Below are 14,107 nucleotides of genomic sequence, written 5' to 3' on the forward strand. Positions count from 1 at the left end.
TAAAGAGGTGGCAGGTCTGCGCCCCAAAACAGGTGTGACTGCTGTCCCCCCAGTCACAGGGGATGAAGAGGCCGCGGATGCACAAGATATGGCAGACGGTGGTTGGCCCGGCCGGCTAGGCCACATTGTAGCACACTGAGCTTCCCACTGCAACTTATGCTTCATGTCCATGTGCCGGGTCATGCATGAAGTACTCAAACTATGTATTTTTTGGCCTCTACTTAGCTTTTGCTGACAAATGTTACAGATAACACGAGTTGGGTCATCTTTATCGATCTGAAAAAATGCCCAGGCTATGCAAGGCTTAGCACCCATGCGACCTGAAGAGCCACCACGACTTGTGGTGAGAGGCAGAGTTGTGTTTGAGGATGCAGTTGTTGACGTGCTTCCAGTACTACGTCTCTGTCCAGGAAGGCGCAACCTGACCTCGTCGTCACTAGCATCTTCCTCCACCTCCTCTGCTGACCTCATCTCTTGGCTGACTGTGGGTTGACAGTAAGTGGGATCTCCGACCTCATCATCATCACCCTGTGCGTTATCACACCCGTCGTCCTCAGAGCCAACCTGTTCCTGCCCTGACAAAAAACTAAAGTTGTCGCTCCAATCAGGTATTTGAGTCTTATCATCGTCTTCCTCATTGTCTCCACCAACAGGAGTTACAGTTTGGGAATGAGGGTCTACATTATGGTCAGAACCTTCTGCGTCTGGTCCTGGATCCGACTCATAAAGATTCTGGGCATCAGTGCAGATCATTTCCTCGTCTGGATTCACAGAAGCGCTGGAGTCGACCTCTGATTCCCAGGCTATAGTATGAGTAAACAGCTCTGCAGACTCAACCATCTGTTCTACCTCATACTCAGACGGGCAGCTGGAGATTTGGGAGCTGTGAGGAAGCAAGTGCGATTTGGGTGACACCTTTGAGGACTGGAGTATTTGTGATGTTGAAGTTGATGTGGAGGAGAGCCCACTTAAAGGAGCACTTGATATCCGTTGAAGCACCTGCTGTTTTTGTGCCTCATGTGGAATTTGTAGCGATTGGCATGGCCGTAAGAAAGGGATCTTATCACATTGTCCGCTAAAAGAAGTAGACATTTTAGTTTGGCTGGAAGATGGTCTTTCTTCTGCACCTACCCCACGGACACAACCTTTTTTCCCCTTCCCAACACGCCTATTCCCCTTTCCACCAGCAGCAGGCCTTTTTCCACTCATTTTGGTGGTTAACTAATTCACAACTCTGGAGTTGTTTGCACAAAAAAACAATGGATGGTAACCGAGCAGAGCTGAGTGGCCAAACTGTGGTATTAGGCCAAAACTATTGGCTGGGTTAGATGCAGAAAAAAAATATTTTTAATTTGCAACCTGATGGAGGTCAGTATAGATGGACTAATAGACCAAGTCCCACACACCGCTAGAAGCCCAAATATTTTTTCAGAGCTAGATGCAGAAATTTTTTTTATTCAATTTGCAACCTGATGGAGGTCAGTATAGATGGACTAATAGACCAAGTCCCACACACTGCTAGAAGCCCAAATATTTTTTCAGAGCTAGATGCAGAAAAAAAATATTTTTAATTTGCAACCTGATGGAGGTCAGTATAGATGGACTAATAGACCAAGTCCCACACACCGCTAGAAGCCCAAATATTTTTTCAGAGCTAGATGCAGAAAAAAATTATTTTTAATTTGCAACCTGATGGAGGTCAGTATAGATGGACTAATAGACCAAGTCCCACACACCGCTAGAAGCCCAAATATTTTTTCAGAGCTAGATGCAGAAAATTTTTTTATTCAATTTGCAACCTGATGGAGGTCAGTATAGATGGACTAATAGACCAAGTCCCACACACTGCTAGAAGCCCAAATATTTTTTCAGAGCTAGATGCAGAAAAAAATTATTTTTAATTTGCAACCTGATGGAGGTCAGTATAGATGGACTAATAGACCAAGTCCCACACACCGCTAGAAGCCCAAATATTTTTTCAGAGCTAGATGCAGAAAAAAATTATTTTTAATTTGCAACCTGATGGAGGTCAGTATAGATGGACTAATAGACCAAGTCCCACACACCGCTAGAAGCCCAAATATTTTTTCAGAGCTAGATGCAGAAAAAAATTATATTCAATTTGCAACCTGCTGGAGGTCAGTATAGAAGGACTAATAGAACAAGTCCCACACACTGCTAGAAGCCCAAATATTTTTTCAGAGCTAAATGAAGAAAAAAATTATTTTTAATTTGCAACCTGATGGAGGTCAGTATAGATGGACTAATAGACCAAGTCCCACACACTGCTAGAAGCCCAAATATTTTTTCTGAGCTAGATGCAGAAAAAAATTATTTTTAATTTGCAACCTGATGGAGGTCAGTATAGATGGACTAATAGACCAAGTCCCACACACTGCTAGAAGCCCAAATATTTTTTCAGAGCTAGATGCAGAAAAAAAATATTTTTAATTTGCAACCTGATGGAGGTCAGTATAGATGGACTAATAGACCAAGTCCCACACACCGCTAGAAGCCCAAATATTTTTTCAGAGCTAGATGCAGAAAAAAATTATATTCAATTTGCAACCTGCTGGACGTCAGTATAGAAGGACTAATAGAACAAGTCCCACACACTGCTAGAAGCCCAAATATTTTTTCAGAGCTAAATGAAGAAAAAAATTATTTTTAATTTGCAACCTGATGGAGGTCAGTATAGATGGACTAATAGACCAAGTCCCACACACCGCTAGAAGCCCAAATATTTTTTCAGAGCTAGATGCAGAAATTTTTTTTATTCAATTTGCAACCTGATGGAGGTCAGTATAGATGGACTAATAGACCAAGTCCCACACACTGCTAGAAGCCCAAATATTTTTTCAGAGCTAGATGCAGAAAAAAATTATTTTTAATTTGCAACCTGATGGAGGTCAGTATAGATGGACTAATAGACCAAGTCCCACACACTGCTAGAAGCCCAAATATTTTTTCAGAGCTAGATGCAGAAAAAAATTATTTTTAATTTGCAACCTGATGGAGGTCAGTATAGATGGACTAATAGACCAAGTCCCACACACTGCTAGAAGCCCAAATATTTTTTCAGAGCTAGATGCAGAAAAAAATTATTTTTAATTTGCAACCTGATGGAGGTCAGTATAGATGGACTAATAGACCAAGTCCCACACACTGCTAGAAGCCCAAATATTTTTTCAGAGCTAGATGCAGAAAAAAATTATTTTTAATTTGCAACCTGATGGAGGTCAGTATAGATGGACTAATAGACCAAGTCCCACACACTGCTAGAAGCCCAAATATTTTTTCAGAGCTAGATGCAGAAAAAAATTATATTCAGTTTGCAACCTGATGGAGGTCAGTATAGATGGACTAATAGAATGATGCTATGCCCAAAAGATTTTACTTCACTAGGTGCAGTAAAAAAATTGGTATTCTATACACAGGTGGTATATCTTGCAACACAGATAGGCTACTCCACTGACTAACACACTCTGCAATAGGCCAAAAAGGATTAGCTTTGCTAGATTCAGCCAAATGCTGTGAAAAAAACTTGCACAGCACTGGCACAGACCTGCCTGGCAAAAACTGATAGGAACTGATGTAACCTAGTCCTGAAAAGGACTCCAATTACAATTAGTCTTTACTCCCACAATCTATCTATTTAAGAGCACAGACCTGCCTGATAAAAGTCGTAGGAAATGCTGTAACCTAGTCCTTAAAAGGACTGCAATCACAACTATTCCCTACTCCCAAGCTATCTGTATATTTGTGCGAAAATTGGCTTGAAATTAACAAGGTATAGCGCACACAGCAACAGCGGTGCCGTCTAACACGCAGCTGCAGCAGTGAGAAAATGGTGGCGACGGTGAAAATGGCTTGGTCTTATAGGGCAAGGACATGTGACATACACTGCCAATCACACATGCCCTTGCTTGTGTGAAAAAAAGCACTTCGCTCCGTGTGTGCGCTGCTGATAGGCTGACAGATTGCACCTCCCCACTGCAAATGCGGGAAAGAGAAAAAAAAATGGAGATCTTCATTGTTCCTGCAGAGATCCATCCCCTGCCCCTCCCCCCGCCCCGCTGTACACTCAAACTGCGTATTAACATTAATTTTCATCATTACTGAGAAAAAATCCAGTTATGATTTTGGTGCACGAACAGTTATCGAACATAACCTCGAACAGCCGAATTTTTCTCAAATTGTTCGTGTTCGCCGACCGGCTCGAACACCGCCCAAAACAGCTCGAATTTGAGATTGGCGAACAGTTCGAGTAGAACAACGCTCATCTCTAGTCAGTATGTAACCTTTATAAGTATTTAACCTTTGTAACCTTTAATCTACAAAAGTGTATGCAATATCATAATATCATACTATTCCTTTGATTCTCTATTTTATCTTTCAAATTAACTGTTATAAATAAAATTGCGTTATATTACAAGTGGTTGCCTTCTTTAAAACCGTATCCAAACCTTATTGCTAAAAACTTGGCAATACAAACATACTTAGCTAAAGTGACATAATTAACCTGTGCATGGAATGTGCATGATGTATATTACCTTTTAGATGCCTGACGTGTGTTTCGCCTTGGCTTCTTCCAGGCCACTGAAATGACCTGCTAGTGAGAAGTCTTGCTGGAATGGCCTGTGAATGTAACCTCTGGACAGCAAAGAGGGTAAGTTGGCACCTGGAGATATTGGAGTATATGTGCTCTTCTGTGCACCTTCCCCTCTGTAAGACAAGTTGAGCCCAAAGTGTCTGTTCATACAGCAAAAAGAAGAAGAGTAAAGATGTGAGTGAAGCTGAGGGTGTTCAGTCTGGAGGTGAAGGCGCTGCTGTATGTCATAGTCACAATGGTGGAGAACAGGGTTGATTCAATGATGCATGTACAATAGATAGTTCTGGACTGTAAATAGCATTGCTGTGCATATTGTAACCAATGACATAGCTTTACTGAGCAATCATGAATTAATCACATACTAAACCCTGTCCTCAATGTGAACATAAGGCTGTCATGAACTGTCCAAAAAAATATGCCCTGTTATTGGAAGACTGTAACTCTCTGTGACCCCCTGCTGTTACTCCATACCATGCTTCACCCACACGTTGCAAGATGAAAAAAATTAATTTAAGCTACAATGGAAATGTAAGTAGGAATAAAAAAGTCCTTATTCATATATTTTTCAAAGTGTCTCACTGTCTTGCAAAAGCCTGAGTATTTTATTTTTCAGTCTTATTTTTAAATAGCAAAAATCTTGACTTGCTGAAATAAAGTAACTATATGTAACCTGGACCCAGTCCATAGCTCCTGAGGCAAGAACACATTGCAAAGACCTAATTGTGGCACAGAGGCAGACATGATGATTTATTAGTACCCCAGATGACTTCACTAAACCAAGCAAATTAAGAGCATTGAGATTTCCAACAAACAGAGCTGGAAGTAAACTAATATTTTTGCTTGATCAGGAAGTATTTTATGTACCTCACCAGGATATTGCCAGTAGGCAGGATGTCATAAATAAAGTCAAGCTTTCCTCAACTCTACAATAAATGCTTTGGCGCAGCAGTTAAAAGTTGACAGAAATTCTCTTAATAAAGGGAACACAATGTGGAAATTAAAGCAGACAAGGCGGCGAATCCCAGAAGTCTTCAATAATTTTACAGCCGGGTTTCTGAAGAGCACAAATAGCAGGTCTGAGTGATAAAACTACTAAGCAGATGGTGACAGAACTTCTCTTTTAGGCCTTTGTGTTCTACGAGCAGAAATTTGTTGCAAAGCATCAACTGCATAGTCAACCAAAAGTATAGTCCCTATTGTACAGGATGAGGTGCGAGGCAAGCCTCATACTGACACCTGTTCCTGAGTGATAAAAGCTTTTACAAATTGGCAGAAGTGAAGCAAACAACTGTATATTTGTAGCTTTGATCAGTAGCATTCCGCAGGCACAATCACTCAAACAGAAGCATTAGGAAAAGGTTGTTACATTTTTTTGTAGCTTTAATTGTATGCAGATCAGTGGAGGACTGGGTCCAGACACTCATCAACCCACTCAAAAGACCCATGAGAAGTGCACAGCTCAGGATACAGGTTCACAGCTCCTGCTTTATCACTTTGAGATTCTGTCTCCTGAGCAGTGCACTTTTCAGTGGTCTTTTGAGTGATCTGTGGGATTCTCAGAATCCGTACACCTGAAGACAATTAAAGGGCCAAAACATACTGTATATATACATATTTAATCTTTAGTATTAATTGGGATTTCATCATTGGCATAATTGTTCATTTCAGAAAGTGGGGAGGGGAATGCTGCTTTACAAAATAATAGATATTTTGGAGTTCAATCCAGGTGCAAAAATATTTAGATTTGAGAGTCCTCAGTGGTTGATACCTTTTAATGGCTAACTGGAAAGATGGTAACAAATTGCAAGCTCTGAGACTACTCAGGCCTTTTCATCAGCCCTGATAAAGAGACCTGAATAGTCTCAATAGCTTGCAATTTGTTACCATATTTTCAGTTAGCCATTAAAAGGTATCAACCACTAAGGACTCTCAAATCTTAATATTTTTCTATCTACTGGCTAACACGGTACAAATATATATCTTTTTGCTGAATCTAGGTGCAGTAATTTTGATGGGTCATTTTTGTAGAACCTTGAAGAGCTGCAACAATTTTACATCTATATTATTCCTGTTAATGATAATAGATCATGTACCTTTAATGCACTCTTCCTTGGTGAAATTTCATAACATGATATAAGCCCTGCTTATATTTAAATGGAATCTTTCACCAGGTATTTGCTATGTAGTCTTAGCGCAGCATTATCTTGGGGAAGAGAGCCTAATTACAACAATGTTACTTACTGCTCTATGATTTGCAGGTTTAATCAGTGCTTTATCAGCAGGAGATTATCTCTACAGGACAACTGGCCTTGTGCTTCCTAGTCCAACCACCAACCACGCCTCCAGCACTGATTATCAGCTCTCCGTCACTATACAGTATACACAGAAAGCTGTGGTGTGGGCGGGTTATACACAGCTCAACAATTGAGCTCATCTAGAACTGCAACAAAGAAAACTGGGACTCTTTCACAATTGCTGAAGCCAGTTAACTAAGTGATGCATTGATGGAATCAGACTCTCTAACCCTACCTCATGGTGCTGAGAGATTACAAAACCCTATTGACAGATTCTTTTTAACATCATAAAATAATAAGTGTTATATTTTTGTGTAACATCTAAGACCAAATACCCCACATGCAGGAAAGATAAAAAATGAACATTTTTTTTGCTAAATTAACCATTGCCTACAGGATCATTCCAGTGCCATAGCTAGGCTTTCTTTTACCTGGAAAAGATTCTGTCTTCTGCACTAGCACAGTATCTAATCACCTTGGCTAAAGTAAGTGTTTTTTGGCCCTCTTTACTGCAGCAATCAGCACACAGGGCATGATCGAACTCTGAAAAGACTTTCTTTGAGTTTCTTTGTGAACTAAAAGTCACTTTGTCATTGTAAGTCTATAAGAATTAAAACGAGGCTGTCATAGGCTTAAAATCACATGATGCAGAAGAGGGACTGCAGCAGCAGAAGGCAATTACCAGTAAGTAATTTAATAAATACACTTAATATACATTAGTGATAGCTAACGTATAGGGAGATAAAAAGAAAACTGCTGGAGGTGTACTTTAAATTTATATTTTAAGTATGCCCCATTGTCCTGATTCCAGTGTTGTTCTATTCCACTTCCATAATTGTTCCGACACAGAAAGAGAGCTCCCACTACTGTTTATGCTGCTCCAGACTAGTGACGTGCATGAAGAGAGCTTGCTGTCTGTATCTGTTCATTAGCTAAGTCAGCACCCTTCTCTGTCTCTGCATCCGCCATGATGGAAAAGTGGCTTAATTATCAACTGAGCCTGACAGACTGCCCCTTCAAGCATAACATTAGTTATGTGTCAACACAAAGAAGGGAGAAGCTTCTTCATTCTCGGAATAAAACCTGAAAGTAGACTGGGCAAGCAGAGAAATTAGAACATTGGTGAACATATAAGAATTAAAACATTAGGGCTTTCAGTGCTGAATAGTAGAAATGAGCAAATGTTTTGATGTTCAGATTCGGCGAATAAACTCAAACATCAAAAAAATGTTCGTGTTCGGGCTCCCGATCACGAACCCAAACACGAACATGGCCCAGAATAAACCTGGTTTCGGCTCTGTCATCTGCATGATAGTGTGGGAATCAAGGGCTGTGACTGGGGGTAAGATCGCTACCGCCGGTCACAGCGCTGCGGGAGCATACTGACAGCTGTCAGCGTGATGCCCACAGCTATGACAGTGACCCGCGGTAAAAAGCTTACCACAAGTCACAGGCACCAGCTGATGGGACTACTAGCCTCATCATCTGGTACCACCTGTCACTGTACACAAGCGACGCTGATTGAAGACGTAATCTCTCATAAGCACGCTTGCGCAGTAAAAGTGAAAATTAAAAAAAAAACACATCATACTCACCTATTACTTACCTACACCTTGACGCTGATGTTCTCATGCCCTATAAAAAAAATAAAAAAAATACCATATACACCTTACAGCTAATCCCCGAAGCCGATGCTCACCTGCAATAAAGGTAAAATAATAAACCAACCTCATCCTCACCTGTCCGCCGTAGTCCATAAACCGAGTGTCCCATGGTGATCTCAGTGATTCCACAGCCACATCCGGAGATGTGACCATGCTATCAGGCAGCCGGTGATACACTGACAGGAGCTATGTCTCCCGCAGTGTATCACGAGAAGCAGGCTCAGGTCGCCGGAGTACAAACAGCTGATGATCAGACATTTCAATCAGTCAAATCTGCAGCAGAGAGTTGTGTCTCCGCTACAGAAATTAACATGCTGCGAGTGACACAGCGTCAAATACAAGCACAGTGGGCATTGGAGTTCTTATAAATCAAACAAAATGAATAATTAAATTAAAAAATGGCGTGGGCTTCCATGTCATTTTTGTAACCAGAAGAGGGAAAGCCTACCTCTGGGGGCTGATATTACTAGCCGGGGAGCAGGGCATTAGCCAAAGATGTTCCCTGGATATTAATAACAGCTCACAGCTGTTTGCTTAGCTTTTACTGGCTGAATTACATGGGGATCCCACAAAAAAATTGACATAGGGTTCCTCTATAAAATGTAACCATCAAAGACTAAACAGACAACTGTGAGCTGATATTAATAGCCAGGGAAGGAGCCGTGGATACTGGCCCCCTCTGGGGCTAATGACATCAGCCCTCAGCAGTCCCAGATATGGCGCATTCTTAAGATGCACCAATTCTAGCACTTAGCCTCGCTCTTTCCACTGCCGTGTAGCACTGGTAAGTGGAGTAATAGGACTTTAAGACGCCCCCATTACTGATCACGTAGTAAAGGTTTACGATGCTTTTTCAATAAAGACACCGCCAGAATTAAGTATTTTCTTTAAATAAAATTCCACAGTAATCACTCTTGTCAGTGTATAGTGCTGCTGCTGGGGCTGAGGTCACTTGAGTTCAAACAGCTGATGATCAGCTGAGAGCTCCAATGATCTCACTTATGGCATTAAGTGCTGCGTGGGAAAATTCTCACACAGCACTAATGGTGAATGTCAGGTCCCGGAGCTCTAAGCTGATCATCAGCTGTTTGAACTCCGGTGACGTGAGCCAGCAGCTTCTCGCGATACACTGCTGGAGCCATAGCTCTTGTCAGTCTATCGCTGGCTGCCTGATAGCACGGTCACATCTTAGGATGTGGCCGTGCTATCACTGAGATTGTCGTGGGACACTTGCTATATGGACTACGGTGGGCAGAGGAGGATGAGGTTGGTATATTATTTTACCTTTATTGCAGGTGAGCATGGACTTCAGGGATTAGCTGTAAGGTGAGTATATGGTGTTTTTTTATTTTTGATTTTTTACAGGGGATGAGAACATTGGGTTCAAGGTGTAGGTAAGTGATAGGTGAGTATGATGTGCTTATTATTTTTAATAAAATATTTATTTATTTTAACATTTTTTTTTTTACTTTTACTGCGCAAGGGTGCTGATGAGAGATTGCTTCTACCATCAGCTCCACTAGTGTACAGTGACAAGCAGGCACCAGATGTTGGGGCTAGTAGTCCCTTCAGCTGGCACCTGTGACCTGCGATAAGCTTTTTACTGCGGGTCACTGTCACAGCTGAGGGATCATGCTGACAGCTGTCACTATGATCCTGCAGCACTGTGACCAGTGGTAACGATATTACCGCGGGTCACTATCACAGCTGGGGGGATCATGCTTACAGCAGTATGATCCCGCAGTGCTGTGACTAGCGGTAGCGATCTTACCGCCGGTCACAGCCCCTGATTCCCGGGTCACTGTCACAGCTGTGGAGATCATGCAGACAGCATGATCCCCGCAGCGCTGTTACCAGTGATAACGAACTTACCTCCGGTCACAGCCCAAATGGCGAACATTGTGAGGTCACGACGTATGCCATGATCTCAAAGGCATGCTCAGCGACTGAATCCTCAGTGCAGAGTGAAGATGGCCAAAGAGGATGTTGAACACTGAGGACCAGATAGTGGGCAGTGGCGGCGGGTCAAGTAAGCAGTGATGTTTTAAAAAAAAAATGTAAACATGTTTTCGAGTCTGTACAAATAATCAAAATGTTGGCAGGCCCTCATTTTATTGAATTGTCACAATCTGAATTGCAAAAAAATTTGGATTCCAGAGAATACACATATTTTTGTAAAATTCGAGGCAAATTCAATTAGCCTTGAACAAGTTTGCTCTTCTCTAATATTAGCAAGTTTATGCAATTTTAATTACCACCACACTAACAACTTTCTATGTCACTGGACAACTGCAATAAAATAGTCTGCCAGTTTTCAGTCAAGGTTTTCTAACAGAGACATTGTTAGTTTTGCCACTAAACTCCTAACTCCTGATGCTCAGGAAAAAAACATTTATGAGAACAGAGGCTTACATCTGCTAAATTTAAAATGATGAACAATTCACTGAGTGATACAAATGAGAATGATTTTCCATGACTCTCAAAGTTTATATAACAATTTGCTATGAAGTAGAGAATTATAGATTATACACTGAATTATTCTTTAAGGTAAGTCAAGGTGATGGAGTTCTCATTACTTTCGATATAATATGATTATGCCCACACCTATCACCATTATGAGCTTTATAAATGGATTTATATATGTAATTGCATAGTCTCTTCAAGGCCACATTAAACATTAATCATTATCATTCTTGCAAAGAATAAGTGATGCTGTAAGAGTGTTCCACTAAAGGCTCAGGTTTTATTATCATGATATAAAAAAAAATATAACCTCGAACCAAAAGCAAAGATGTTCCTGCTTATTTACATTCTTCTCACAGAATATGAATTTACAGTATTTAATGGCTATCTTTGTTTGCTACACAATTCTGTGCTCAAGATTTCAACTTTAAAAGATATTTCTATTGTGTTTGTTTATATAGTTTGTGACAAAGTCACTGGCAAAGTACTGGAGGGAAGATATGTAGCACTGAGATTAACAGCTGCAGTAATTACACATAGGAAAAAGGTTCCAGCACACAAGTGGGTTAATCAGCCATCTTAGTGCTAGGGTGATTAAGCACCTGTAGAAACGGAGGAACTCAGAGGATACAATCAAAGCCTATCAGAGCATTTGGTGTGGGGAGGGCCTGGAGGAACAAGCTCTGGAGCTGTGGTGTGCATGTTAAGGAAAGCTAAACTTTGGTTTGTCTTGTTCCTGAAGCGGGCGGTTACCCATAGCAACAAGGACTGTGCCATGCATTTGTAGCACACCGAGGGCTCGGTTGCTACAGAGGAATTTCACCTCACCCAGAGGTGTGATATCTCACTCTCAGGTAAGGATGGAGCGTGGATCAGGACCCCGACACCGGCATGCATTACACCACATTTCCGGGGGGGCAGGGCGACCGATATGCTCCAAGTAGAGCACGACAGTCGCTGTCCTTGGCTGGAGTGGGGGGAGGGAACACCGAGGAAGGGGGAACCCTGTAGTGCATAGGAGGGAGAGGGCAGTTCCTGGGTGCACATAGAGGGAGGTATAAAAGGTGGGCACCATCTTAGTTCAGGAGTAGTAGGTGGAGAGAAGTCAGTGAGTACAGTGGTTGGGAGCAGAGGCTCTGCATGGGCTCTGCTCCTCAGGCGGGCCTGAGAGGGAGGCCGGGGCCTGGAGGAGGAAGAAGGAAGAAAGAGGAGCGGAGGAGGCTCTAGGAACAAGGAACGAAGGGACCCCAGGGGGTGTGGACCGGTGAGTCGCCACCGCACGCCCGAATCTACCTGCGTTGAAGGGTCAGGCCAAAGGGGGAGACCGGTCCCCGAAGCTAGTGGAGGCGGGGAACTACCCTCAGCTAGAAACCAGAGGCTGTGACATTTCATGTGGCGCAGCCCCTCGCTACACCCGCTAGGAAGGCACCATATAGAGACAGGCGAGAGAATGGACACATAAAGGGGGTCCTGTGAAACACTCCAAAGTTATCTGGGAGTAGGCCAAGCCCCTCACCTGGTGAACACAGTGCGACGAGGGACGTTATGACCAGCTGAAGTAACGTGGATAAAGAACTGTGAGTAAATACCCTGGACTGCATTACAGGACTCTGTGTCGTTACTGCTGCTCCCGCGCACCATCACCCCCAACATCTCGACTTGCTGCCCTGAGGCTATACTCCTCCCGTGGGGAGTTATACTATTTCCTGCTGCACTCACAACACCAGCCTCAGTGGTCTGCCCTGCAGCAGCGGTTCACTCTGACCGCAATCCACGGGGGGCGTAGTCGGACATTTAATCACAAAACCTTATAAATAGAATGCCATTTGGGTTGACCACCCTGAGCCACGGGACCGGGTCCCCGCCACGCAAGGACTACAACCCCCAGCATCCGCAACGGGCCCGGTTCCGGGTATCCCCACACACACACGGCCCAGGGGCGTGTCAACTTATGCTTAGTTTTTCCTCTTAGGCCGGGAAGGCTGTGTTTTGTTTTGCTATCAATGCTGTGGCTCATGCAGTGGTCTTAATAAACCACAGAAGATTTAAAGAGACAGTGTTCCTGTATACCTCTGTGTGCAACCAAGTGAGCCGATCTACCACAAGTTATATAATATTATGCAGCAATTTACAAACATTATTATTATCACTGTCCTCATTGTAGCTCACAATCTAAATTTCCTATCACTATGTCTTTGGAGTGTGCGAGGAAGCTGGAGTACGCAGAATAATCTTAATCAAACTTACTGTACATGCAGAACTTCCACACTGCAAAGCAACAGTGCTAACCACTGAACCACAGTGCTGAAAATAATCCAAAACAAAAAGAAGTTACCTGAAAAAACAATGTGTCAGAAAATATGGAAATACAATGGCTGGCTGGTCAGAAATGTACCATTTATATAATTAACATTGCACAAACGATTAATAGAGTTACCCACCTGTTCAGGATCCAATGCCAGCTTTGTTCCCTTCCCCTAATGCCAATGCCCTTTTTAACCCCTTAACCCCCGAGGGTGGTTTGCACGTTAATGACCAGGCCAATTTTCACAATTCTGACCACTGTCACTTTATGAGGTAATAACTCTGGCATACTTCAACGGATCCCACTGATTCCGAGATTGTTTTTTCATGATATGTTGTACTTCATGATAGTGGTAAAATTTCTTTGATACCACTTGTGTTTATTTGTGAAAAAAATGGAAATTTGGCAAAAATTTTGAAAATTTCGCAATTTTCAAACTTTGAATTTTTATGCCCTTAAATCAGAAAGATATGTCACACAAAATAGTTAATAAATAACATGTCTACTTTACATCAGCACAATTTTGGAACTAACATTTTTTTTTTGTTAGGAAGTTATAAGGGTTAAAAGTTGACCAGCAATTTCTCATTTTTACAACAAAATTTACAAAACCATATTTCTAGGGACTACATCCCATTTCAAGTGACTTTAAGGGGCTTTTATGACAGAAAAAAAACAAAAGTGACACCATTATAAAAACTGCACCCCTCAAGGTGCTCAAAACCACATTCAAGAAGTTTATTAACCCTTCAGGTGCTTCACAGGAATT

Source organism: Phyllobates terribilis, unplaced genomic scaffold (assembly GCF_046119375.1).
Source record: "Phyllobates terribilis strain yellow unplaced genomic scaffold, ASM4611937v1 Scaffold_5__5_contigs__length_657084704, whole genome shotgun sequence".
In the NCBI taxonomy this organism is placed as follows: domain Eukaryota; kingdom Metazoa; phylum Chordata; class Amphibia; order Anura; family Dendrobatidae; genus Phyllobates; species Phyllobates terribilis.